General features: G+C 45.8%; 1 protein-coding gene across 5 annotated transcripts in view; it reads right to left on the reverse strand.

The window, feature by feature from the left end:
* Positions 1-26,703, reverse strand: part of KCNS1 (potassium voltage-gated channel modifier subfamily S member 1) — an 81,672-nt gene extending 54,969 nt beyond the window's left edge. For 2 of the 5 annotated variants that reach the window (XR_014566080.1, XR_014566081.1), the window contains exons 1-2: positions 18,328-18,428; positions 12,835-12,916 (exon numbers count right to left, since the gene is read on the reverse strand). The gene's annotated coding sequence lies outside the window, so the exon portion shown is untranslated. Of the gene's footprint in view, positions 1-12,834; positions 12,917-18,327; positions 19,052-26,352 lie in introns of those variants that run through there. The other 3 variants (XM_083746281.1, XM_083746279.1, XM_083746280.1) reach the window with 3 other exon arrangements.
* Between the last annotated feature and the right edge of the window lie 333 nt (positions 26,704-27,036).

Here is a 27,036-nt window from a genome sequence, read left to right on the forward strand (position 1 = left end):
GCACATTCTAACTTGCTTCTCACAGCATGCAGAATTCTCAAAGCACGTAGCATTAGCAGGACAGAATGGTCCGTAAGTTGTTTTAAACTGTTTTTAATACTGTATTTTAATGTGGTAGCCTGCCTTGGGACCCTAGGGCAAAAAGCAGGTAATAAATTAGAAACAACAACAACAACAACAACAACAACAGTGGTGAGCAGAGTCAAAGTAAATGTACACATATCCCGTTCAATTCCATCCATGCACAAAACCCATTAAAACACAAACACACAAACTTTCCCTGCAGCCAGTACAGAAATAGGTTGAGCAGGCAAAGTCTAAGTTACTAGCACAGATCACAACAATAGCAAAATTTAATAGCAAAGTCAGTTAAACCAGCTCACAATCAGAAGGACAGGGCAGGATACATATATACACACTTATACAAATACCCATACATACATATATGAGATATGTGAAAAGGCTATTGTAAAGAGGTGCAATTTTGGCATACGACAAAGGCTACACAATTAGGGTGCCAGATACACCTCTGTGGAGATGGAATTTCATAGGGTTCTCCTGGGCTGTTTCTGCCTCCCCAAACTTCCGAGGGTGGTAGAATTACCTAGAGAGCCCCCTTCTGTTAAAGACCCAAGAAGAAGAAGAAGAAAAAGAAGAAGAAGAAGAAGAAGAAGAGGAGGAGGAGGAGGAGTTTGGATTTGATATCCCGCTTTATCACTCCCCTAAGGAGTCTCAAAGCGGCTCACAATCTCCTTTCCCTTCCTCCCCCAAAACAAACACTCTGTGAGGTGAGGCTGAGAGACTTCAGAGATGTGTGACTGGCCTAAGGTCACCCAGCAGTTGCATGTGGAGGAGCGGAGACGCGAACCCGGTTCCCCAGATTACGAGACTACCACTCTTAACCACTACACCACACTGGCTCCCAAGAGGGTTTCTGGGAAGAAGATGGTCTTTCGAATATTCTTAAATTCTGGACTGTCACCTGGAATAAAGTTACTGTATTAGAAGCTGTTTCAAACTCTTCTTTCAACTCCTTGGACAGAAGAGCACCCCTGAAAGAACTAAAGGTGAAAACCAAAATACAACAGAGAAAATCAGTATCTACTGTTAATGTCCTGAATTAATGACAGAAAAGAACTTGCACTAGATTTGTTGGGGTTGTTCCCAGTTCTACAAAAAACCTCTGTTTCTTCCAGTTCCCTCTGCTTGCTTCAAGATTAAGCTCAGAGGATGGAAGTTCCAACTCCTACAGCAGACCTGCCCAAACTCATGAAAATGCTGCCTTTTCAACAACTGTTATGTTGTTGGAAAGGGGTCATAGTTCAGTAGCAGAATACGTACTTTCCATAGAGAAGGTTCCTGGAGCAACCCTGGGAACTTCCAGCTAAAAGGAGAAGGGAGAAGGTAACGTGAAAGACATTGGCCTGAGACCCTGTGTAGGAAACTACATTATACACAGTCAGATCACTGGTTCATCTAGCTCAGTACTGCCTACACTGATAGGCAGCAGCTCCCCAAGGTTTCAGGCATGCCACGCTTCCAGCCCTAACTGGAGATGCTGAAGATTGAACCTGAGACTCTCTACATGCCAAGCAAATTATCTTCCACTGAGCTACAGTCCTAAGGAGAGACAGCGTCACTGAGAGTAGACTGTGCTGAACTAGATGAAGAGAAAGTCTTGAGTTGGGGTAAGGTCGTTTCTTCAGTTGTGTTGCTATTATCTCAGAGAGCCTGTTTGCATGTGACCAAAAAGAAAAAAAGAAAAGATTCCAACCACAGCAATTTAACTAGGGAAAGGCAGCTAGGATAGCTCCACAGTCCTTCTAGTTTGGACATGGGTGGCACTGTGGTCTAAACAACCAAGCCTTTTGGGCTTGCTGATCGGAAGGTCAGCTGTTCGAATCCCTGCGACGGAGTGAGCTCCCGTTGCTCTATCCCAACTCCTGCCAACCTAGCAGTTTGAAAGCACACCAGTGCAATTAGATAAATAGGTACCGCTGTGGCGGGAAGGTAAACGGCGTTTCTGTGTGCTCTGGTTTCCGTCATGGTGTTCTGTTGCGCCAGAAGCGGTTTAGTCATGCTGGCCACATGAGCCGGAAAGCTGTCTGTGGACAAATGCCGACTCCCTCAGCGTGAAAGCGAGATGAGCACCACAACCCCATAGTCGCTTTTGACTGGACTTAACCATCCAGGGGTCCTTTACCTTTACCTTTCTAGTCTGGTAAAAGGCACTGATTGTTCCCTAGGCAGGATAACACACTGCAGGCTCACTTTAAGGATGGGCTAGGAAATCCAGCTGGGACAACGCTGCAGCACTATTCTGGGCTAAGAATCTGTCTGATCTCTCATTCACTCTCACATTCAACGTGCAATAAAAAGTTGCAGTGCATCCTAGCCCTTAAATGGTCTGTCCAGAGCAACAGCCAGCTATAGATGCAAGCTGAAATGAGCTCAAGCAGCTCCTGTCTACCTCCTTCCCATTTTTCATTTTCATTTTCAATCTGCCCCAATTAACTAAGCATGCTCATTTTTCACTGGACTGTTTTTTTTGGGGTGGGGTGGGGTTGGGTGGGTGTGTTTTTTTGTTTTGTTTTGTTTTACTGCATTAGACTTGCTTTCTGTTCTTTAAGATTGCACTCCAAGCATGCCAATACCACCCTCTCACCTCACAGAGGGTCTGTTTTGATCCTATCTCTGTTGGCACTCAGCACCTGCGCTCCTTATTAAAGGTAAAGGTAAAGGTACCCCTGCCCGTACGGGCCAGTCTTGACAGACTCTGGGGTTGTGCGCCCATCTCACTCAAGAGGCCAGGGGCCAGCGCTGTCCGGAGACACTTCCGGGTCACGTGGCCAGCGTGACATCGCTGCTCTGGCGAGCCAGAGCCGCACACGGAAACGCCGTTTACCTTCCCGCTGGTAAGCGGTCCCTATTTATCTACTTGCACCCGGAGGTGCTTTCGAACTGCTAGGTTGGCAGGCGCTGGGACCGAGCAGCGGGAGCACACCCCGCCACAGGGATTCGAACCGCCGACCTTTCGATCGGCAAGTCCTAGGCGCTGAGGCTTTAACCCACAGCGCCACCTGCGTCCCGCGCTCCTTATTACAGGGATTGATTTTTGTTTGTGCCTCTAAAAATGTAACAAATCTGTGGCAAACTGGTATCTGATCACACGTTAGTAACACACATTGGGTAGAGAACTGGCCCCGGCTGTGGCTCCTCGTGAGAGTACACTAATGAAGATTTTGTTGTTTAGTCATTTAGTCATGTCTGGCTCTTTATGACCCCATGAACCAGAGCACACCAGACACTCCTGTCTTCCACTGCCTCCTGAGGTTTGGCCAAACTCATGCTGGTAGCTTTGAGAACACTGTCCAACCATCTCGTCCTCTGTCGTCCCCTTCTCCTTGTGCCCTCAATCTTTCCCAACATCAGGGTCTTTTCCAGGGAGTCTTCTCTTCTCATGAGGTGGCCAAAGTATTGGAGCCTCAGCTTCAGGATCTGTCCTTCCAGTGAGCACTCAGGGCTGATTTCCTTAAGAATGGATAGGTTTGATCTTGATTCTCAAGAGTCTCCTCCAGCACCATAATTCAAAAGCATCAATTCTTCAGCGATCAGCCTTCTTTATGGTCCAGCTCTCACTTCCATACATCACTACTGGGAAAACCATAGCTTTAACTATACAGATTTTTGTCGGCAAGGTGGTGTCTCTGCTTTTTAAGATGCTGTCTAGATTTGTCATCACTTTTCTCTCAAGAAGCAGGCGTCTCTTAATTTCGTGACTGCTGTCGCCATCTGCAGTGATTATGGAGCCCAAGAAGGTAAAATTTATCACTGACCCTAACCGTCTATTTGCCAGGAGGTGATGGGCCCAGTGGCCATGATCTTAGTTTTTTTGATGTTGAGCTTCAGACCATATTTTGCACTCTCCTCTTTCACCCTCATTAAGAGGTTCTTTAATTCCTCCTCATTTTCTGCCATCAAAGTTGTGTCATCTGCATATCTGAGGTTGTTGATATTTCTTCTGGCAATCTTAATTCCGGCTTGGGATTCATCCAGTCCAGCCTTTCGCATGATGTATTCTGCATGTAAGTTAAATAAGCAGGGAGACAATATACAGCCTTGTTGTACTCCATTCCAGTGCAAAGGGGTTAAAAAAATAAAGGAATACTGTCATTGCAGTAGGGGAGCAAGGAGGCTCACCTCCATATATATATATTTGCAAGGCTGCTCCGGTATGTGCTCATTTTTGCAAGCATCCACAGCCAAAGCACATGCATTTGTTTTACTCTTTATTCAATGGGCCTTACTCCCAAGAAAGCATCCACAGGACTGAAGCCCAGTTTAGATCGTGAAGTGTGTGTATATAATATAATAAAATAAAATAATAATAATAATAATTTATTATTTATACCCCGCCCATCTGGCTGGGTTTCCCCAGCCACTCTGGGCGGCTTCCAATAAAACACTAAAATACAATAACCTATTAGACATTAAAAGCTTCCCTAAACAGGGCTGCCTTCAGATGTCTTCTAAAAGTTTGGTAGTTATTTTTCTCTTTGACATCTGGTGGGAGGGTGTTCCACAGGGAGGGCGCCACTACCGAGAAGGTCCTCTGCTTGGTTCCCTGTAACTTGGCTTCTCGCAGCTAGGGAACCGCCAGAAGGCCCTCAGTGCTGGACATCAGTATACACAAGGAAGTCTTCATTCTTCCTAACAAATGTCTGCTTGTGTGGCCAAAAACGGGAGGTTTCCACTGCTGATTTCCTCAAAAATCAATGATACCCTTTAAAAAAAATGCAGCAGTGTTATTTATCTCAGTCCTGGAGGTGCTCTTAAACTTGATCAGAGGGGACCGGTTGGTGCAAGGGATCCAGGTCGGAGCGAAACAATATAAACTTAAAGCTTTTGCAGATGACCTAGTTTTGACACTGCAGGAGCCGGAATCTAGCACGAAAAGAGTTTTACAACTGATTGATAATTTTGGTCGGGTGGCGGGATTTAAGTTAAACAAACAGAAAACTAAGGTGTTGGGGAAAAATTTGACAGATATTGAATCAGAACAGTTTCAGAGAGAAACAGAATTATCATTGGTGAAAAAGGTAAAGTACCTAGGGGTGAACATAACAGCAAAAAATCTGAGTCTATTTAAGGAAAATTATGAAAAATGCTGGTCTGAAATTAAGAGAGACTTGGACAGTTGGACAAAATTGAAGCTTTCTTTGTTAGGCCGAATTGCTGCTATTAAGATGAATGTATTGCCAAAAATGTTGTTTTTGTTTCAAACACTACAGATTATAGACAAGACGGAATGCTTCCGGAAGTGGCAGAGAGATATTTCTAAATTTGTCTGGCAGGGCAAAAAGCCCAGAATTAAGTTTAAGATATTGACTGACGCAAAGGAAAGAGGGGGCTTTGCCCTGCCAGACTTAAGGTTGTATTATGAAGCCGCAGCTTTCTGCTGGCTAAAAGACTGGCTACTTCTCGAAGACACTGATGTGTTGGATCTGGAAGGGTTTAATAATAATTTTGGTTGGCATGCATACTTATGGTATGACAAAGTTAAGATCAATAAGGCCTTTAAGAACCATATTGTCAGAAAAGCAGTGTTTAATGTCTGGACAAAATATAAAGACTTATTGGAAAATAAAACCCCAAGGTGGCTTTCACCTCTGGAAGCTAAGGCCCGAAAAAGACCCAATATGGAAGCCAATTGGCCAAAATATTGGGAAATATTAGAAAAAGATGGAAATAACTGGAAATTGCAGAGTATGGAAAAAATGAAGGATAAAGTGCGAGACTGGTTACATTACGCTCAGATTAAAGAAGTTTTTAAAAATGACAAAAAGCTAGGGTTCCAGGTGGAGAAATCGAAGCTGGAAACTGAACTGTTAGAACCTAAGACTAAGGTACTCTCAAGAATGTATAACTTGCTGTTGAAATGGAACACACAAGACGAAATGGTTAAATCGGCTATGATAAAGTGGGCACAGGACATTGGGCATAACATTATGTTTGAGGAATGGGAAAGGTTGTGGACCACTGGGCTAAACTTTACTGCATGTAATGCTTTGAAAGAAAATATAATGAAAATGATATACAGATGGTACATGACCCCAGTTAAGCTTGCCAAAATATACCACTCGTCTGACAATAAATGTTGGAAATGTAGAGAAAATGAAGGAACATTCTTTCACCTCTGGTGGACTTGCCCTAAAGTGAAGGCCTTCTGGGAAATGATATATAATGAACTGAAAAAGGTATTTAAGTATACTTTCACTAAGAAACCAGAGGCCTTCCTTCTGGGTATTGTCGGCCAGAAGGTGTCAAAGAAGGACAGAACTTTCTTTATGTATGCAACAACGGCAGCAAGGATACTCATCGCAAAGAACTGGAAAACTCAAGATCTACCCACGCTGGAAGAATGGCAGATGCAGCTGATGGACTATATGCAGCTGGCGGAAATGACTGGCAGAATTCGAGACCTGGGAGAAGAAAGGATTGAAGAAGACTGGAAGAAATTTAAGATTTATTTACAAAATTATTGTAATTTGATGGAATGCTAAGAAGGATGCTTGATTATAAACAATTGGCCATCACTAAATTAGATGAGCATTATTAGACTATATTGTAATGATTGGTTATAAGATTACAAATAAGATGGTAATTTGCTTGAAAAATTTTATGAACAATGTAAGTGCGAGCGGATGACGCGAGGAAGTCCAAAGATGTTATGAAACTTTGTAAAGACACAAACAATGCTGTTTTTTATTTTTGTATCTCTTTTATTAAAAAATCCTAATAAAAATTTTGGAAAAAATAAAAATAAAAAAAATGCAGCAGTGGTAGGAGCCCAGGAAGGGTCAAAGTTCAGTGGTAGAGACCATCTACTTTTCATGCGGACGGTCACTAGGTTTGAAACGCTGGATTATCCTGTGCTAGATGGATCAGATGTCTGACTTGGTACAAAGGTGGCTTCCTATGAGGAGATCCATGAGATTGTTTAGTATGGGAAGACTCTCCCTGCTCAAAAATTCCTTCAGACATCCAGTTTAATATTGCTCAGCTCAGTGGCTTCAAAGCAATGCTACTGATACTTTTGCGATGCAGCGCTTCTGCCCCAGCAACCCACCAACTCTGTGTGAAGGGCATTGGCTGAGATCCAGCAATATCTGTTAATTATTAAGTATCTGAAAAGGGAGCCCCTCTCCTTCAACTGGGAAGAGAGCAGTGGCATTATCATTCATTGGCAACTGAATTTTCCAAAAGGTACATTCCCGCTGTGACTTATGCAGCTTCGCTGGTACTGCTCCCTACCAAGTTAGACAACAGTGTCACCAAGGGCTTGTGAATTAGAAAAAAAAAGTGGCCAGCAAAGGGGTTAATCCACTATTAGCACCTTCCTTACTAAAGAGAAGTGACGCGGGTGGCGCTGTGGTCTAAACCACAGAGCCTAGGGCTTGCCGATCAGAAGGTTGGCGGTTTGAATCCCTGCAACGGGGTGAGCTCCCAGCTCCTGCCCACCTAGCAGTTCGAAAGGACGCCAAAGTGCAAGTAGATAAATAGGTACCTCTCTGGCGGGAAGGTAAATGGCATTTCCATGCGCTGCTCTGGTTTGCCAGAAGTCGCTTACTGTAGTCATGCTGGCCACATGACCCGGAAGCTGTCTGTGGACAAACGCCGGCTCCCTCGGCCTATAGAGCGAGATGAGCACAGCAACCCCAGAGTCGTCCGCGACTGGACCTAATGGTCAGGGGTACCTTTACCTTTACTAAAGAGAAGGAGGACCAAAAGCTCCAAAGACCCCACTATGATCTTGCTAAGGAAGGAACTTGCCCAATAAAATAGCATAGTAGTAAAGGATTAAAGCACCCTCTCTCCAAAAGACACTGAACTAAGTGGAAGTTGCCCTCCCTCCTCCATTGCTGCTTTTAAGTTTTAAAAAGACACTGAGAAATTACTACATTCCCATTCATGCAGCTTGGCCAAGTTCTGGTGAAAGAAGCCTTCGTTCATACAAAGCCTTTGTAAGGATGCTCGAAAGCATTTAAAGAGGCAGCTGGGTTACACTTTCAAAACAACATCCTCCCAAATTTTTTAAAAAAACACTTTATGTTGGGGGCAGGTAAAAAAGGTAAAGGGACCCCTGACCATTAGGTCCAGTCGTGGCTGACTCTGGGGTTGCAGCCCTCATCTCGCTTTATTGGCCGAGGGAGCCAGAGTTTGTCCACTGACAGCTTCCGGGTCATGTGGCCAGCATGAGTAAGCCACTTCTGGCGAACCAGAGCAGCGCACGGAAATGCCATTTACCTTCCCGCCGGAGTGGTACTTATTTATCTACTTGCACTTTGACATGCTTTTGGACTGCTAGGTTGGCAGGAGCAGGGACAGAGCGACGGGAGCTCAGCCCGTCGCGGGGATTCGAACCACCGACCTTCTGATCGGCAAGTCCTAGGCTCCGTGGTTTAACCCACAGTGCCACCCGTGTCCCTTGGGGGCAAGTAGCCTTGCTTTAAAAAAATATATATCTAAAGGAACATTTGCTGCTGGAACTATCCTGTTAAGGGAGAGCAGAATCTGCGAGGTATTAAAACAATTAGATTAAATCATCACAGGCTGTCACACAGGCAGCACAGAAACTTGTAGATGGATGTGAGGAACATTGCAGGAACTGTCCATAAGAGGTCTTGCAGCAGCACAACAGCAACAAGGGCTCGAGAAACAGCTGCCGTTTCCCAAAAAACACAATGTCTTAACAGTTTCAAGAGTGCTGGGAAATCATGCTCTGCATCCGGAAGATTTCTGCTTTAGAAAAAGGATGTCTGGCTCCCGAACAAATAAGCAACATCCATCACCAGGCAGAGCCCAATTGAAGGCTTCTTTAGTTGTAGCTAAAGAGGTTTCCTTCCATCGCTTCTTGAAGCTATAGAACGCCACGGTGCTTATTCTGGCTGGTGAAAAGGTCCTTCGCTGTTCTCCTTGGAAGTGGCAGTCTTGAAGCCCACTGCTATACTCAGGAGCACAATGCCATGGGTGTCTACTTAAAAGTAAGTCCAATTGAGTTCAGTGGGGGCTTACTCCCAGGTAAAGTGCTAGATTGAGCAAAGTGCATTGTGGATTAACAGATTAGCAGATGTATTTCCATCATGGCTACCTCAGATTAGAACTCCCAGAAGAAATCCCAGCTGGTTCTGATGGGATTACACTCAAATAACCCAATTCATTCTTAGTATGGCAGACCCAAGAAAGCTACTGTTCTGGGAAGCAAATATAAACAATCCCTTTATGATGTTAGCTTGCCACACATATACAGAGCAGAAGCCTACTATTTTGTCTTCAGATGGCAGGGGGTGTTGGTTTCTATTTCCCTCACTGAGCAGCAACTGCAGTCACAAGACATTGTTTTGCATTCCATAGTCAGAGTTACTGTTGGATTCCCACGGGAATGGGAGACTGGATGTGACGTACACTGGTTTCCTGTTTTTCAGAGTTCTCTTGGTTTCTTTGTTGAGAGACGGTAGCTTCTCTGCTCTCACAGAGGCAAGATGCATGTTTGTATTCTCTCAGCATAGAGTGGAAATAAAGTTAAGAATGTGGCACATACTGCTTATCCTTCTGCTGTGTGGACTACTCTGCTTGGGCTCAAGATAAGACGAGCCTCTATCAGCTTCAGATGGGCCGAAGCTGGTCAAAATCTCACAGGGGGTGGGGGTGGGGGAAGGCCATACAACCTGCAGAAAAAGAAAGAAAAGAAAACCACCCACTTACGTTTATCAAATAAAATATTGCCCCTTCTAATTCTTCAGAAAATAGAGAGGGGTAGAACCAGTTTTGAAAAACCAGGAACTGTAAGGAGATGATTAATAAGGAGAGAAAAATTCTGATTAGACAGATTGATGGGGCAGCTTCAGGAGACACCAAGAGCCACAAGAAATGAGGCTGTACATGGGCCAGAATTTCCCACATGTGAAATTTAGGATTGAATTATCGGCATGTAGTCCATAAACATGGCTTGATATGGACAGCAAAACCGTTAAAACAAACCAAAAACATATCCAAAACTGAGTCTTAAGCCCAAGATGTTGCATGTGCCTTCTTGTCATTTTTGTCTTAGGCCCCATCTGCACTGTACATTTAAAGCAGTATCATACCAATTTAAACATTCGGGCTTCCCCAAAAGAAACTGAAACTCCCACCTCACGGTTACAATTCTCAAAGTTCCTTGGGAAGAGGGATTGATTCTTCTGCCACTTTGGGAACCACAGCCCTGTGAGGAGTATACTCCCAGCACCCTTAATGAACTACATTTCCTAGGATTCTTGGGGGGGGGGGGAGCCATGCCTATTTGACGTGTGGCACAAAAGGGTCTTAGATCACTTTCCATTTTGGTTTCATTAGGTGTGAACAAAGTGCTTGGAAGAAGTCCTTAATCTGATTCTGAATCTGCTCTCCATTCTGGCCAGTAAAATCCAGAAAGAATTTGGGCTAGTAACTTCAGGAAGACACTCCTATATTTGGGTTCTCCTTCAGCAGTTAATTACCTACCACATGGTCCTTGAAGAAAGAAAAGAATGTTGATGACTCAGAAAATTACTCGTCTGTGTCTAATTTCCATTTGCGGGAAAAGGTAACCAAGCATCCAGGCACCTATAGTGTGGGTCTTTATCTTCTCCTGTATTCAGGATGGGGCAGACATCTGCCATGTAACGTGGTAGCCACTAGCTTAGATCACAGAATTATAAAGTTGGAAGGGACCCCAAAGGCTTAAACATTTTTCATGATGCCACTTGTAATTACCTGAATGTTGTCTCAAACAGTTTTGTGGATTGTGAGTGGGGAGTTTGCAAACCATTCAAGATTGAAATTAGGAGGAACCGAGAAGATTGAGGATACGGTACATTTGCAGAGTCAATCCTTTCTTTGTTCAAACAGATCAGTTACAGTGAGAGAACTGCAGACCTTGCTTGAAGCAGAGGTCCTGGAATCACAGTTGCAATGGACAAATCACTGGCAATTACATCCTTGAACTTCACTTGTTTATATGTTTAAAAGTGGTTATCAACATATAAAGGGCAGACTTCCAAATTCTGTGCTGGTCTAGCAACACGGCTGATGTATGCGATCAGCCTCTGAGCTTAATTGCACTATTCATTTTTCTACACAGACTCCTTCTGTAGGAGCAAAGCAAGACGATTGTTTCTGCAAGAACAAACAAAGCAGCAATATTGCTATTTGATTAACTTTTGCATGGACCATGTTCTCATTGAAGCAAACATTAATAATTGGATTTCTTTCCCCTCCCCTTAAAGAATGGTAATTTCAATCTTACAGGCACAGGAATTTGCTGGTGGGACAATGAAGAACCAAACCCAGTGTGCCAAAGCCATGATTGTCAAATTGACAATTTCTCCTGATTTTCAATGCATCAGACGATATTTAAATAGTATCATCATGGAACTAACTTTACAGAGAAGCATATCCAAGCATATCCATATCCAAGCATATCTAAGCATATCCATATCCAACCCTTCCCCCAAGAGAGATGGGAGTCTTAATTTAGTCACGGAAAGGGAAAGGAAGAGAGCAGAGAAGACAGACAAGGAATGAAAGTGATTAAATGTAGCTGTATCCACTTAGCTAACCTCCACTACAACAACCTTGACTACAACAACCATCATTCCTGAATAGTGACCAACAGGCTGGGACTTAGGCTATGTTTCTGTTGTGAAGTTGTAGTTGAGCCAAAGCTTTGCAGAGGAAGTGATGCAATGTAAGAGGGAGACCTAAGCATAAAAGGGAGGAAGGGCAAAAAGCTGGAGTATTTTAAAAGGGCCAAAGTTCAAGTGGGTTGAAGGAATTTCAGCATAGGTCTCTTGGGTGACCTTTGAAGGTGGTTCTCACTGGTGATCTATCTATTAGATGGATGGAGAACCTGCTGGACTCCCAACAGCCCTGGCCAGTATGGCTAATGGTCAGGAATTATGGGATCCAGCAACATCTGGAAAACTGCACATTCTCCATCCCAGGTCTAGAGCATCAAGTGTGTCATGAACCATTTTCAAATTCATGGTTGGCTGGAGTCCAGAAGCTGGAGGGCAGAATGTTTTGGCCTAGTTCTAGGGTTTTAAAACTGACCAGCAGGAGAGATCTAAAGAAGCTCATTGAGATAAAAAAAAAAATAGTCTTTGATTCACATGTAAAAGTAGGCACTGAGGAGACTATGTGTACTGACCTCTTTTAGGAAGCTGTTCTAGATATTGGGTACCACCACTACAAAGTTATCATCTATGTCTCCACCTGCTGTACCTTTGACACCAGGGAGTTTGACTGAGGGCTTCTTGACACAGAATAAGGTAGATTCAAACAGTGGGAGGTAATTGAGATTCTAGTGCCAGGCCATTTAGAGCTGTAAAGCCCCTTGAACTGAGTCTGGAAGCAGAATGGTATCCAGCACACCTGGCGAAAGATTGATAAAATATGATCCAGTAGAACAGCTCCAGTCAGAATCCTGCCAGCTGCATTGAGCCAATGGAAGTTTCCAGAGTCTTCAAGGGCAGTTCCACATACAGCACACTGCAGGAAGCTAGCCTGGAGGTGACATGAACATACAGAACTAAGGCCAGATGTGCTTTTGCCAGTATAGCTGGCATAAAATATCAAGTTGGTAAAACACGCTACTGGCCACAACTATCAATTCTGCTTAAGGAGCAGATCCTGATCCAGGGATACTCCCCAAAGTGCAAACCTGCTGCATTTTGTGTAGGAAAGGGCAGAGAGAGGAGGGTGAAATCCTGTCTGAAACATATTGACCACTAGAACCCCCCCAACCAACAGTACCTCCGTCTTGCGTGGTTAAGCTTCAGTTTGACCTCATCCAATCCAAAGATGACACCAGTTCAGGACTTCTAATCTTGCCTCCCTAGGATCAGAAGATGCAAACAAGAGATGTTGCTCAGTGTCATCTGCAAGCAGATGATGTCCTATCCTGGTCCAAATCCCTGAACAGCCTCTCCCAGCAGATCCACGTATGTTAAGGGAACAGGAAACAAGATGGAATATGTAGTACCACATATCCTAAATGCAGTCTCCCACCACCACTTTCTGGGACTGACTCATCAAGAGAGGATGGAACCACTACATCCCACCAAGGTGATTCAGAAGGGTACAATAGTTGATGGAATCATAAGCCACAGAGAGTTGGACCTCTGTTGATGGGCTCCCACCAGCACTTTCAGGTCCAAAAGCAGGCTTGAAACTTGATTGGAAAAGAATATAGTGGTACCTCGGGTTACATACGCTTCAGGTTACATACGCTTCAGGTTACAGACTCCGCTAACCCAGAAATAGTACCTCGGGTTAAGAACTTTGATTCAGGATGAGAACAGAAATCGGGCTCTGGCGGCGCGGCGGCAGCAGGAGGCCCTATTAGCTAAAGTGGTGCTTCAGGTTAAGAACAGTTTCAGGTTAAGAACGGACCTCCGGAACGAATTAAGTACTTAACTCAAGGTACCACTGTATTCTGATTCAAGAAACCTTGAAACTGCTTCACACACTCAAGCACTTTGCCTGACCAAGCACAATAGATCTCATACAGGGTGAAAGCTGTTCAAACTGGCAGGATACAGTTGTGGGGTTGTTGTTTTCCCCCTAATACACTCAACCCTTCCACCAGCTGTTGCCAACCTGGTGCCCTCCAGATGTTTTTCCAAAGCTTCCAGAAGACACCAGGTTACCAAAGCCTGACTTGAAGTGTTGCCATGATCTCACCTTCCGACAGTGAGACATGTACCCGTTTTATAACACAGCTGCCCAGCCTCAGCCTGGCTAACTAATGAAGGATGGGTATAAGCTGCCCACATCCTCCTGGGAAGAACCTACAGAAGAAATATGATAAATGACTTGCCATGGAAATACATTTTTGAAGTGTACTTTTGAAGCGCACACATACTTCCTCATGTTTTGCAGCAGGAGGAGGTGGCAAAGACTCAGGAGGCTCCACAGAAGCCAGAAATGCCACAGCTCAGTTATAGGAAGCTCACCTCTGCTGAAATGAATCATCAATTGTGATTTGCAGTGCATTCATTCATTTCAAGAAGGGCAACCTGTTTTCTAAGCCAGGTAATTATGAGTTTCAGCAACATCTCTCTAGCCATGAGATCAAGGGAATGCGGTCAAAGGAGGACCATGACTGATGTTTTCCCTTAGTGAACCAGTAGGGAAATCCTGTGCTTGGGAGGTCACCTGCATCCTTATATTTCTGGCCAATTTCGTGGGTTTCCACTTCTTCATGTTCATAAAATATTCTTTTGATGGGGAGGGTCTGCTTAATCTTTTTAAAAATCCCTTTAACACACCACCTTTCTACATGCATGCCGAAGCTCTTCACTAGCACTGCCACCAACAATACCAGTTCCTCCTCCCTCTGAGAACATCAGACCAGAGCTCCAGGTCCTCATCATCTAAGCTACATGCTACTGCTTTGCCTTCAAAAACCGTTTAAATACTAGGAAGTGTGGCTCCCAGTCCTCCCAGACTACACATTTCTGCTGCACATCTCTCCTTTCCCACTGATCAAAGGACACCACATATTCATAAGAAGAACCCTAAAAGCCCATCTAGTTAAGCATTTTGTTCCACAGAGACCAGGCATATGCCTCCTGGAAACCCTAAGAGTGTGTTGTTGTTCTTTGGCAAATGGTATTCCACATCCCTTTGTGGCTTGCAAACAATGGTAAATTGCCAACTACATCCTCTCCTCAATCCTGAGCACTTGAATTGCTGTTTCAAGTGAGGTGCAGGAGAGGATTAATAGAACACCCTTTCTGCTTTAGTAAAAGCCTCATTTCCTAGTTCTGAGGCTGGTGCAATTCAGAGATCTTCAAATATGTTCATCAGTAGCAATTGCAAGCTTAATTCTAGAGACCAACAGGCAAAGATCTAGTGTTATTCCGCTAAAGAATGAACTGGTTTTCAAAAAGTCACTGAAAGCAAAGGGAAGATACCGTATTTTTCGCTCTATAAGAGGCACTTTCCTCCTCCTAAAAAGTAACGGGAAATGTGTGTGTGTCTTATGCAGTGAATGCAGGCTGCGCAGCTTTCGCTAAAACCAGGAGAGCAAGAGGGATCGGTGCGCACCAATCCCTTTTGCTCTCCTGGCTTGAGGGATAGCTGTCCCAAGCCTCCTGAGCGCAGCGGGAGCGCTCCCGCTGTGCTCAGGAGGCTTCGCGTTGCTTTCGCTGAAAACAGGAGAGCAAAAGGGATCAGTGCGCACCAATCCCTCTCCTGGCTTCGCTTCGCTGGAGAGGCGCTGCGCAGCTTTCCCCCTCTGTGCAGTGCCCCTTCAGTTAAGCGGGAGGAGAAATGGAGCTGAGCAGTGAGGGCAAGGATATTTTTTTCCTTGTTCTCCTCCTCTAAAACTAGGTGTGTCTTATAGTCAGGTGTGTCATGGAGCGAAAAATACGGTGAGTGTGAGAGTGTATCGGTATCAAGGGCTGACTAGAATGGGGTACACATGCCAGTCACCCACCAGTTCCCCTTTAAGCCCCCCACTTTTCACTTTACATGAAAGATGCAGTGTAACTTGCCTCTGGGGGTCAGGAAGCAATCACTAGAAACAGTGACTGGCCACCAAGCCCGGCCCAAATGTTTGCACTCCTGTCTCAATAACTGGTTTGCACAGATTGCCTTGGGCCACATTGGAGATCTCACCCCAAGGGCCTCATGAAGACCCCATGCCCAGCAGCCAACAGCCCCGGGCTAGAGCAATCAGACCACTTTATGAAGCAGATTAGAGGAGACCAGGAGGAACGAGAGACCAGAAAACACGTTTCTTGCATTTTAATGTCACTCCCAAGGACAGGTAAAGCTGCTACCAGACAGCATCTGATGAACCAGAGTTCTTTACGTCAAACACCACTCCAGACACAGCTGGCTCCCAGGTGTTTCGGGCGGACACGCAGTTACGCAGTTCTTTTGGGGGAGGGAAAAAAGAACATTAAAGGTACACACACAAAAACACACAGCTGCTGGAAGATCAGCGCAGGGATTGGGCCAAGATGGGTCTTCTTAATCCTTGCATACTATTTTCCTGCTGCAATCCCCTTTTACCACACACTACCCCTCCCTCACAGAAGGGTGCAGATGAGACAGAAGCAACAAGGTGTTCCTTCTGCACGCTTCGCCGCAACAACAAGCAACTGAGTCATGCATATAGATTAAAATGCACTCACTATACCTACAGCTTCGTCCTTCTCTACACCACAGATGAGCCATCTGAATCTTTCCCCCTTCTCACCACTCGGGCAACCGTGTGATACTTGGACGCAGGTACGAAGAAATTTGCCATAAACATTCTGCAACCATTATCTCAGGGAAGACTTATAGAAAAACCCTTTTTGTAGTGGGAGGCTGCCTGCACAGGACATTCTTTCTGCACATCTATTTCAGTCCATTGGCACAAAAGACCCGGGAAATAGGACCTGGAAACACATGCATGAGGTTTTTCCTGCACGGTCTCATGTGCCAATGCTACAAACACCACAGTGCAAAAATGCAGGCCATCTTTTGCCAATCTGGCGCTTGCTGGGACTGATGGGAGCTGTCGCCGCAAACATCTGGAGGGCTCCAGGTTGCAGAAAGGTGGCCCAGGCCATGGGGAATCTATGTGGGTTGTTCAAGGGCACCAGTGACATTGGAGATGAGGATGCACTGAAAATCAATATGTAAGATACCGCAAAAGCCACACGTGCTCCAATATCACTACTTGTCCCAAACCCTCATCAGTGAAGGTCATGGCTGAGGAAGGATTTCAGTATTTACTCCCCACAGCCAAGCCCAATGTCCCATCACTTGGATTGCTTCTCAGCAGCAGCCTCACGCAGAATGCTGTTGCAGAGAGCGTCTTCTAACCAGCCACTGCCAAATCCTCCCGGACTTCCACTTTGATAGATACCAACAAGGGGATGAGAGAATTATGTGTACAAAACATGAGGGTGCTTTCTGGAGCATGTGAATGGGACCACCTGAAGCCAGGCAACAAACGGGCCTTATTAGATGCTCATCCCACTTTTCATCTTAAGGAACTCAAGGTTCTCTACATTTAACCCTCACAACAGTCCTGTGAGGTCTGTTAAGGGGCAAGGCTGGCAACTGGCCCAGGGTTGCCCAATCAGCTTCATGGACAGGCATGGAGTTGAACACAGACCTCCCAGATTCCTGTACCAGCAATCACATCATATTTGTCGTCCACTGGGAATCTAGTTTTCCCCAGCTGGCCCTGCACCAATGCCTTCTAATAGCCAATGAAGGCCCTGAGTTGGCCACTACATTTAGGAGAGGAAGGGGCAGTGCCACGTTGAATGCCAAGGGAGGGCACAGGAGGCTTGACCTTTGCCTGCTGGCGGATTCCCTACAGGGAATAAGCTTCTGCCAACTAGTTGCATGGAGCCTCTCACTTTGTGGCAGGCCATTCCCTCCCTCCACAACCGTAAAAGTTTGCCGAAGGTGATCCTGGGATCAGATGGGAGAGAGAGATTAAGCAAATCATCTCCAGTGGTCAGTCCCAAAATGAGATCTACAGGGGTGCAGACCTGCCTGGACGCACAGCTGTCTGACTTGGAAGCTTCAGCTCCCTAATACCAGGTGATGAGTAGTCTAGCTGCAGTAAAAAAATCACTTTGTGTGTGCTCAGGGACACTCACTTTTGTCAGTTTCATCTCACCTTACTACCTCACTGTTTGCCACTAGGAAAGCTCCAGCAAAATCAGACCCTAATGAAAGCACACACTAGCCTGCAAATCCCACCTCGGGACTCTAAATCCACCTAGATGTGAGAGATGCTTCTCCCCGCCCTAGCTAAGGAGGAACAAACACTCTGCACATGCTCAACAACACTCTTTTCATAAAGACCCTTCAACTTGTCCCAGACAGATTGAGCCCTGGCGTTAAAATTGGGTTATTGGGGTGGGGGCGTGCTTCTGAGCCTTGGCTCAAATCAATCTCGGGAAGGGGGCGAAAAAGGCGCTGAGCTAAATAGACCACCTTCGCATCCCCCCTGGGCGAACGAGCTTCACTTGGGCGTGGGGCAGAGACTCAGCCTCGGGGGCACCACGCCCAGCACGAGAAAGACCCAGCCTTCAACCTCAGACCCAATTGCATGCGAGTAAACATCACTGTCCAATAGCACTTTCTTCGGAGCAACCATGCCCCGGATCGCGCCATTGCAAGACCGATCCTTCCACCCTCCGCTCTTAACGGCAGCTATTATTATTAATAATAATTAGATTTCTACACCGCCCTCCACCCGAAGATCCCAGCTAGCGTCCCACCTACCTCTCCGCACAGGTGCCCGCAGGGAGCCGCGGGTGCGTGCCTCTCCCGGGCACAGCCGTTCAGCCGCTGCGCCCTGGCCAGGGGCTCCGGGCAGAGTTGGGCGCGCACATGCCTGGAGGGGGAGGCGCCGCCCGCGATCTGGCCCCGCGCTCCGGCTGAGCCATGTGCGGCTGGGCGGGAGGCGCCCGATCTCCTCTCCTTCCCTCCTCCCGGATCCGGAGCGGAGAGAGCCAGCCCTTTAGCGCCGCCGCTGCTGCTGTTGTCCCGCGCCCTCCAATTCTCGGCGCCCGGGGCGCCTCCAGCCGCTGCGCGCTGCGCCGCGCCAGGCGATCCAAAAGGGACACCTCCCCAGCGCCGGCGGCTGTACGCCGAAAGTTGCCATTCTGCGCCTTTTTGAAGCTCAGTTCGCCACGCCGCCGACGGCCGCCAGGCGAGACAGCCCGCCTGCAAGGCACCGTCTACAAATTCGCGCTTTGTTTCTCACAGGGAGAAAGAGGCAAACAAGCGCAGGGATAAGGGATCGCGCCGAGCCTGGTCTTGGAGGCTCCTCCTCGCCCTCTCCCGAGTGGAGAGGCCTGCAACCGAAAGAGGCAGGCAGGCAGACTCAGGAGGGAGAAGCCTTCTCCGTGCTCCTTGGAGCCCTGCCTCCGCCGTCTAGCGCCGGGACCATCGGGAAGGCAGTTAATTAGGAGAGATGCGTGGCTGGGGAAGCCTCTGGGCAAACCGGGATGGGATTTGTGCGCCTAAGCGTAAATCAGAGGAAGCGGAGAAGAGAGCGGTTAGGGGAATTGGGAAGGCAGCCGGCGCAGATAATTGCAAGGGAGGGGGGAGGTCGGCTGCAGGAACGAGAGACGAGGACGAGGGGGTGAGGAAGGAAGCCCCCCCTTCCCTTTGTTCTCCCTGGGAAGACAAAAGGGATCTGGCAAAAGCTGGAAGAAGGGAAGGAAGACCTGGGAGACGAAATCGGACAACAGGCCCCGCGACCCTGGCCTTGGCTTCGCGGAGGTTTGGTGCAGAAAAAGAGGCATCATAGAATTGTAAGGGCCCACGATGGTCCTATAGTCCAGCCCCCTACAATGCAGGACTCTTTTGCCCCTTGTGGGTCTCAAACCCATTAGGAGTCTCATGCTCTACGCCTCTACCAGCTGAGCTACTTGTTCTTTTAAATCCTGAAATCACAGGCATTTTTGTGGCTGGGGTGGTTTCCCAAACATCCACATCTTTGTGGAACCCAGCACTTTGTGGGACGGTTTTTTAAAATAATGCAACACAGGGTGGCCGGCTTTTCGTGCCACAGTTAAGTGTTGCCAATCCTGTGAGGGCCAAATGCCACTGAACACCCTGCCCCGCTCTTTCTTGCACACAGGATTGCATGCACAACAGCCCTGCACATAACACACACTCCTCACACATGCAGACTCCTCCACCGCACACACAAACCGGCAGGCGTGCCCTCTGTCTCGTCCTAACCCAGTTCCACCAAAAGAGTAGGTGACAGTGCTGTGCCTGCTGCCCTCACCAAGCCTCTGTGCGAATGCTGAATTGGGAGTTTCAGGAGCTATCTTGAAAGCATGTCTGCTTACTCCAGATCCAACAGAAAAGTTTACATAAACCAGTGTCGTTTTAAGATTGTAAAATGTGGTGTTTGTTATAAGCAAGTGTGGAGCTTGCTTATTGGGAGCTAAAAGAATCTAAGGTGGGGGCTGAATGGGTGGTAACTAAATTGGAAAGTGATTGTAAGGTCATGGTGAATAGCTGAATGAAAATATCAGCATAAGTTCTGGTTGCTCCACCATAGCTGCTGGAAAATGTGCAGAAAAGGATAATGCAAATGACTAGTGAATCATTTCCTGCTCCACTACAGATGTTCAGCCTATCATCTCAGCAATGCTGAATATATGCTTGGCAAACCTGCTACTGTAAAGGGCGTGACTACATAACAGACATTTAAACTGTAATTATCACTGGCGGTAATTTTTGCATCTCATTGCCATTCAACTCCCACCTTACAATTTTCTCCTTTATATCCAGCTAGAATTTCATTTCATGCACCTGACAAAGTGGGCTTGAGATCACTAAACCTTATGCCACCATATTTTTTTTTACTCCTTAAGGCGCTGCAAGTCGTCCTATGCTGTTTTGCTGAATGCACATGGAAGGGCTGGATCAGCTTTACTTTGGGAAAAGGGGTGTTTGGGACTTCTTAGTTTAGGGAGGGAAGATACAGCTGAGCTGGGACATGGTATACATGGTAGAGAAAGTGGATCGAAGCTTTTCCTGCTCCTCTCGTAACAGTAGTGCTCTGGATCATCTTGTGCAAAGGGTTGGCAGTAGATTCAGAAGAGACAAGCGGATGCACTTCTTCACAGAGCGCATCATTAATTCATGCGCTTGCTGCCACAAGAAGCTACTAGCTTAGGCAGCTAGCTGTAAAAGGGCATCTGGAAGATTCATGGGGAATAAGCTTCATTGATGGCTATTAGCCAAGGCAGTTCTGCAGCCATGTTTGGAAGCAGAATGCCACCAAATACAGTACGAGTTGCTACAAGCCAACAGCAGGAGAGGCCTGTTGCCTCCATGACTCCTTGTTGGTGACCCAGAAGCATCTGTCAGAAGACTGAGAGACAGGATGCGGGATTAGACAGACCTTTGATCTTGTTATAAAAGTTTACACACGCACAGCAGACACACACTCCACAGAAAACCAACCCTACACCCTTCAAAACTTAGGAAATATTCCTTGAGAAAATTGCATATTAATTCAGCACACACATCAATCCTCCAAAAGCCAATTTTTGCTCTCCTAATTACGCTAAATAGTTCCCCAGCAGAAAGAAATACTTGGACACCTTTCCCAATAAAAATCCTAAGGGCATATTCTTTTCTGACTGATCATGGATTTACAAGGACTTGGAGTCCCTTGAGCAGCTGGGCAGCAAAAACCAACCCCCAGTTTTTCTACAATAGCCTGATCCATCAAAGCTTTTCTTGGGGCACATTGCTTAGATGCAGGGAATCATAAAACGATAGAGTCATAGACTTGGAAGGGACCCCAAGGGTCATTTAGTCCAACCCCCTGCAATACAGGAATAGCAACTAAAGCATCCATGACAGATGGCCATCCAACCTCTGCTTAAAAATCTCCAAAGGAGGGTCCACAACCTCCCAAAGGAGTCTGTTCCACATTTTTCACTTTTTTTAAAAAAAAGAGCATGTGATTTAATAATGCATTTTCCTTAACTCATATCACTTAATGCCACCCCCCCCAACAAAAATATTATTTCCCTGCCCCAAAATCTATTTGGAAACCAGTTGAGATGTGTTTGCATATTGGGTCCATCAAGGACAGCGAAGAGCTTTTTAGACCTCAGAAGTGGAAGGAAGAGATTCCTTTCTGCTGTGACACGAAGCAAAAAGCTGTTTATTTTTTATTTTTTAATGGTAATCAGGAATGGATGGATCAGCAGCCTGGAAGCCAAGAAGTAAATGCAAGTGAATTCACCTGAGTGGTTGTGTTATGTGGAACTAATTATGGGCACAGATTTCAAGATTTCTCTGCCCTAGGAGACATGAGAAGAACGGGCTGCATTTTAAGTGCATTTAAGTCAGCATCCTTTTCTAAAAGGTTTGTGTGGGATTGGTTTCATTTCCTGATCTATCTTTTCCAGGCAGTCTTGTTACAGGAGAGAAGATTTGTCCTAATGGGAACTGCTGAATGGTGTTTAAAGGAAGCATCTCAGATTAGGTGTTACTTTAATTCACAGGAGGCTCCACTTTGATGAGTTAAGTGTGTGCCCGTAGAGAGAGACAGAGAGAGAATAGAAATTGCCCTTCTGTCAAATTGGGTTTCGCTATTACATCAAGGTGAGATCAATGGAAGATATGTGTGACTGTAATGTGGCGCTGAAATCAATGCTTCCCCCTCCCATCAGTCTGGAGAATATCTGTTTTCTCAACCTTTTGGCCAAGTGAAAACATTCACTATGTTAATTACAATGTCAGGGATGAGGCACCTCAGCCCCAGGGGGCACATGTGGTCCTTGAGGCATTTTTAACTGGCCCTCACACACCTTGGGCAACACTGCACTGCAGCCCTGCTTTACATTTTCCCTCAATATTTTCTTTGAGCACTGATAATGTGTCTTGCTTTCCTGGATGAAGAATAGAGAGGGATGTATGAATGAAGAAACTAACCTGCTGTAAAAATGTAAAATATAAACAAAGGAAAGGAAGAGCGTTCATATTTATTGTTCTATTAGTTTTGCCTCTGGCCAAAACCACCTCTGGCATATGGCTCTCAGAAGATTGCCTGGAAGAAAATGTGGCCCTAAGTTTGGAAAAAGTTATCCACCTCATACTAGACTTGTAATAATAATAATATTATAATAATTTATTATTTATAGCCTGCCCATCTGGCTGGGTTTCCCCAGCCACTCTGGGCGGCTTCCAACAAAATATTAAAATACAATAGTCTGTTAAACATTAAAAGCTTCCCTAAACAGGGCTGCCTTCCGATGTCTTCTAAAAGTTTGGTAGTTGTTTTTCTCTTTGACATCTGGTGGGAGGGCGTTTCACAGGCTGGTGCCACTACCGAGAAGGCCCTCTGCCTGGTTCCCTGTAACTTGGCTTCTCGCAGTGAGGGAACCGCCAGAAGGCCCTCGGAGCTGGACCTCAGTGTGCGGGCGGAACGATGGGGGTGGAGATGATGGGGGTGTAAGGCACAGTGAGAAGTTTACCTGTGCAAGCCCTAGAGAAATGAAGGGATACACCGGTGTAAATCCTTCATCCTGGTTCACTGCAGCCAAGGCCAGTGTCAATCCTAAGAAAATACATTTCAGGGGTGTGGGGGGGACTGGGCAAGGGGGACTTATGCTGGATCCTAGCTCTGTTCAGCTCAGGCACATGACCTGTCAACCTGGGGAAGAACCAGCGAAGAAGCCTCGAAAAGAGAAGGCTGAGAGGAGATACGACAGCCATCTTCAAATACCTCAAAAAAGGAGATTCCAACTAAACATCAGGAAAAACTTTCTGAGGGTAAGAGCTGTTCGACCATGGATGTTCTTCCTTGGGAGGTGGTGGACTCTCCTTCCTTGGAGGCTTTTAAGCAGAGGTTGGGTGGTCATCTGTCATGGATGCTTTAGCGGAGATTCCTGCATTGCACGGGGTCAGACTAGATGCCCCTAGGGACCCCTTCCATTTATGATTCTATGAAAAGAGTGGTGTAAGTCAACACTGTTTTAAGGGCTCATTTTCCTTCTGTCACTTTAGCTGGAAGTAGCTCTGCTCCTGAACAGGATTTGGATCTGGCATACTTGACGCTGTCTTAAACTGACATAAATTACTCTGGCTTCCCATAGTATTGCTCCCTTACTTTACTGTTGTATTTATATTCCCCGAAAAGGGATTTTCTGCCTCATAACTCAACCAGCTTCTGGTATTATGCACCATGGTTTGGGGGAAGGAAGGTAGCATTTGCTGTACTACCTTAGTATGAAGGCCAGAAGACAATTAGATCTACATCTTTTGGCCCTTAAGGTTGATGAGTCTAGCACTTGTGGTATTGACAATCGGCATGATCTGACACCTCCCTCTCCCACAGAGCCCTCTGGGTCCATATTTATGCTCCTTGTAGGAGCAGCCAACACACCAGAGTCCTGGAGAGAACTGAACATAAGTAAATGAGCACAGTGTGTGTGTCAGGAATGCCTGAGAAAATTCGGCAAAACCCAGTGCAGATCCCCTCTGGGTGCAACAGAGTCACATATGCAATGAGTTCTATGCACAGGGCAGCAAAAAGATGTGCATCATTTATGATTAGTTTTAATGTCAATTCTATAATTAGGAAAGCATTAATAATGCTGTTAGTGTCAGTTCTATGTTGTGACCATAGTCCTGCACAACTAAAGTGCACAGTATGGTTACCATATTTAGGCATGAATTTAGAGCACATCCTTTGCACAATTAAAGCACAGGATTTCTCCCGAAGAGGTATGGGGATTAAAGTTTGTTCAGGGTGCTGGGAGTTTGTTGTTCTGTGAGTGGGAAACTGCAGATCGCAGATTTCTTTGGGGGAAATCAGGTGCTTTAAATGTGCAATGGATGTGCTTAAATGCATAGTGTGTGCAAACGTTTATCTTCTATGTACATTTCCACAGGACTATTTTCTTGAGTGTTTGCTTACTGTATTTAACTATTTTCTTTTGTGTTTTCTTACCAGATTAACTATTTCCTTGCGTGTTTGCTTACCAGATTTAACACAACTGCTCTGGAATTCGACAGCCTGGACATAATCATTACCTGCTATTGATTGCACATTAAGTTTCACAGCTACCTGGGCTAGTTAATGAGCTGATAAACAGTAAACAGCTTCTTGCTAGTTTTCATTAAGTTTTAGAAAATGGTCCCAAATGCCATTAAACTTCTTTCTCGAGTGTGGTGACAAATTGCTACATGTTTAGAAATTATTATTAATTACCCTCCCTCACCCTATGGCCCCAGGGGAGGGTTACAGCCATTAAAACACAGTGCTAACAACAGTTTAAACAACTCAGACACATAAATAAAGTCAAAACAAAATAAAAAATAAATTCCTTCCAGAAGCACTTAAGAGACCAACTGAGTTAGTCATTGGTGCTGGATGGAATATTTTAATTTTTTATTTTGTTTCGACCAAGGCATACCAACATGGCTACCTACCTGCAACATAAATAAAGTGGGTGCTATTATTGTCAAGGGCTGATTTAGATCTGGGAATATTTAAGAGGGGCACTACTGTAATAAAATCCAGTTTTAGATATACTCACCCCCCCTTTTTATATACATATCCGCTTAATGTAGCAATTTAGCAAACGAAACTAGTTTTAGCACGTGTGAGAAATCACTGTGAAAGGAGCCAAGATACCGTAGTGAATAAGGAGACTAAAGATATTAGGAATGATAAGGTAAAGGGACCCCTGACCATTAGGTCCAGTCGTGGCCGACTCTGGGGTTGCGGCGCTCATCTTTATTGGCCGAGGGAGCCGGCGTACAGCTTCCGGGTCATGTGGCCAGCATGACTAAACCACTTCTGGCGAACCAGAGCAGCACACAGAAATGCCATTTACCTTCCTGCCGGAGTGGTACCTATTTATCTACTTGCACTTTGACGTGCTTTCGAACTGCTAGGTTGGCAGGAGCTGGGACAGAGCAACGGGAGCTCACCCCGTCGCGGGGATTCTAACCACCGACCTTCTGATCGGCAAGCCTTAGGCTCGGTGGTTTAGACCACAGTGCCACCTGCGTCCATTAGGGATGATAGATGACACTTAGGGGCCCAAAAATCACAAAGGAAAAACCAGAGGTGTTGCTAAACATATAACAGACTCAGGCCGCAAATTTGCATATCATTTGACTATGTTGGTATGTACGTATAGATACAAATTCGAGTCTGAACAAATGAAGATGATGGGCTTGCAGCATGCCCAGTGAGTAAATTTTTAAAAATAATATTTACATCCCCCCCCAAAGGAGGGGAGACAGGTGGTCAGGTGCCCAGTACAAAGGCTTGGACCACCCCATTACAAAAATTATTGAGGCTACAGTAAAAAAAAGGGGGGGAGAATATACATGCAAATGCATCAAGTTCTGTTACTTCAAGACTCTTTGCCTTCTTCTCCTTCGATTACCTCTGATGCCACTTTGCATACCAGAAAGGAGCATGGCTATGTGTATTGAACTTGACTTCTGAACTATCTCACAATGTCGCAGAACGATAAGCAAGTACGAAAGCAGGTCAGCTGAAAAAGTCTTGACATTTCTCCTTTCTCAATCTCCCTCCCCTCTGGTCTTGCACTCTTTCCCTCCTCTGCCCCCCTCCCTCCCCTTTGCACTGCTCAGGGGGAATTCTTTGGGCGATCCACATTCAGTGCAAATTCCCTGCGTCTGGAGGAGAGATGAAAACTCCTGCAGTTTTCTCTCTGCTCCAGCTGTGGAGGCAAAAGCCAGCAGCCATTGCAAAGGAGGGAATGAGTCATCCCCATGGCGCACCTTCGCTTTTTGCCCGCTCCATTGCCCCTTCACAGGGAGCAGTGAGATGGCATTCGGTGACCTGGTAGATGGAGGCAGCCCCAGTCAATTTATTGCGCCTGCAAAACATTTTGCATTACAAAACACTCCGGTTGGAAACGTTAAACCGAAACCTATCTTTATACGTTTATCCATACAGAACAGTCCCGGGAGGAAGAGCAGCAGGAATATAAAGATAAACACAGGAACAGTCACCTTTGTCTGGAGAAGCGACGGTTATTTTAACAGCACACGGCTATCAATGAACTTGCAGCTCTGGGGAGAGAAATGAATAAATGGCTTTTATTTACAAGAGGCAGGAGACGTTGTAAAAGTGGGTTTATAACTAGGCTACTAGGTTTAATGCCTAGGTCCTGAAGTATCTCCTTCCAATAAAAGAGCAATTGCTTAAATCACTGTTTGTTGCCAAGGTCTGAATCCTACAGGAATACGTAGAAGGAAGGCCTTTCGTATCCTGGAGGCAAAGACCTTATACCCTGTTCACTGAGCTGGAAAACATGGTGAGAAGTGCCTGGCATTTCAGTACCTTTGGTCAAACATCCCAGAACATGATCGGCTATGAAATGAGTCTCTTCATGTTATGTCAAGCCTCTGTCCTCCACATTATCTTGGTAACTGGCCAGCCAATTGCTCAGATCCTGCCCT

Source organism: Podarcis gaigeae (genome assembly GCF_964106915.1).
Source record: "Podarcis gaigeae genome assembly, chromosome: 6".
Lineage (NCBI taxonomy): Eukaryota > Metazoa > Chordata > Lepidosauria > Squamata > Lacertidae > Podarcis > Podarcis gaigeae.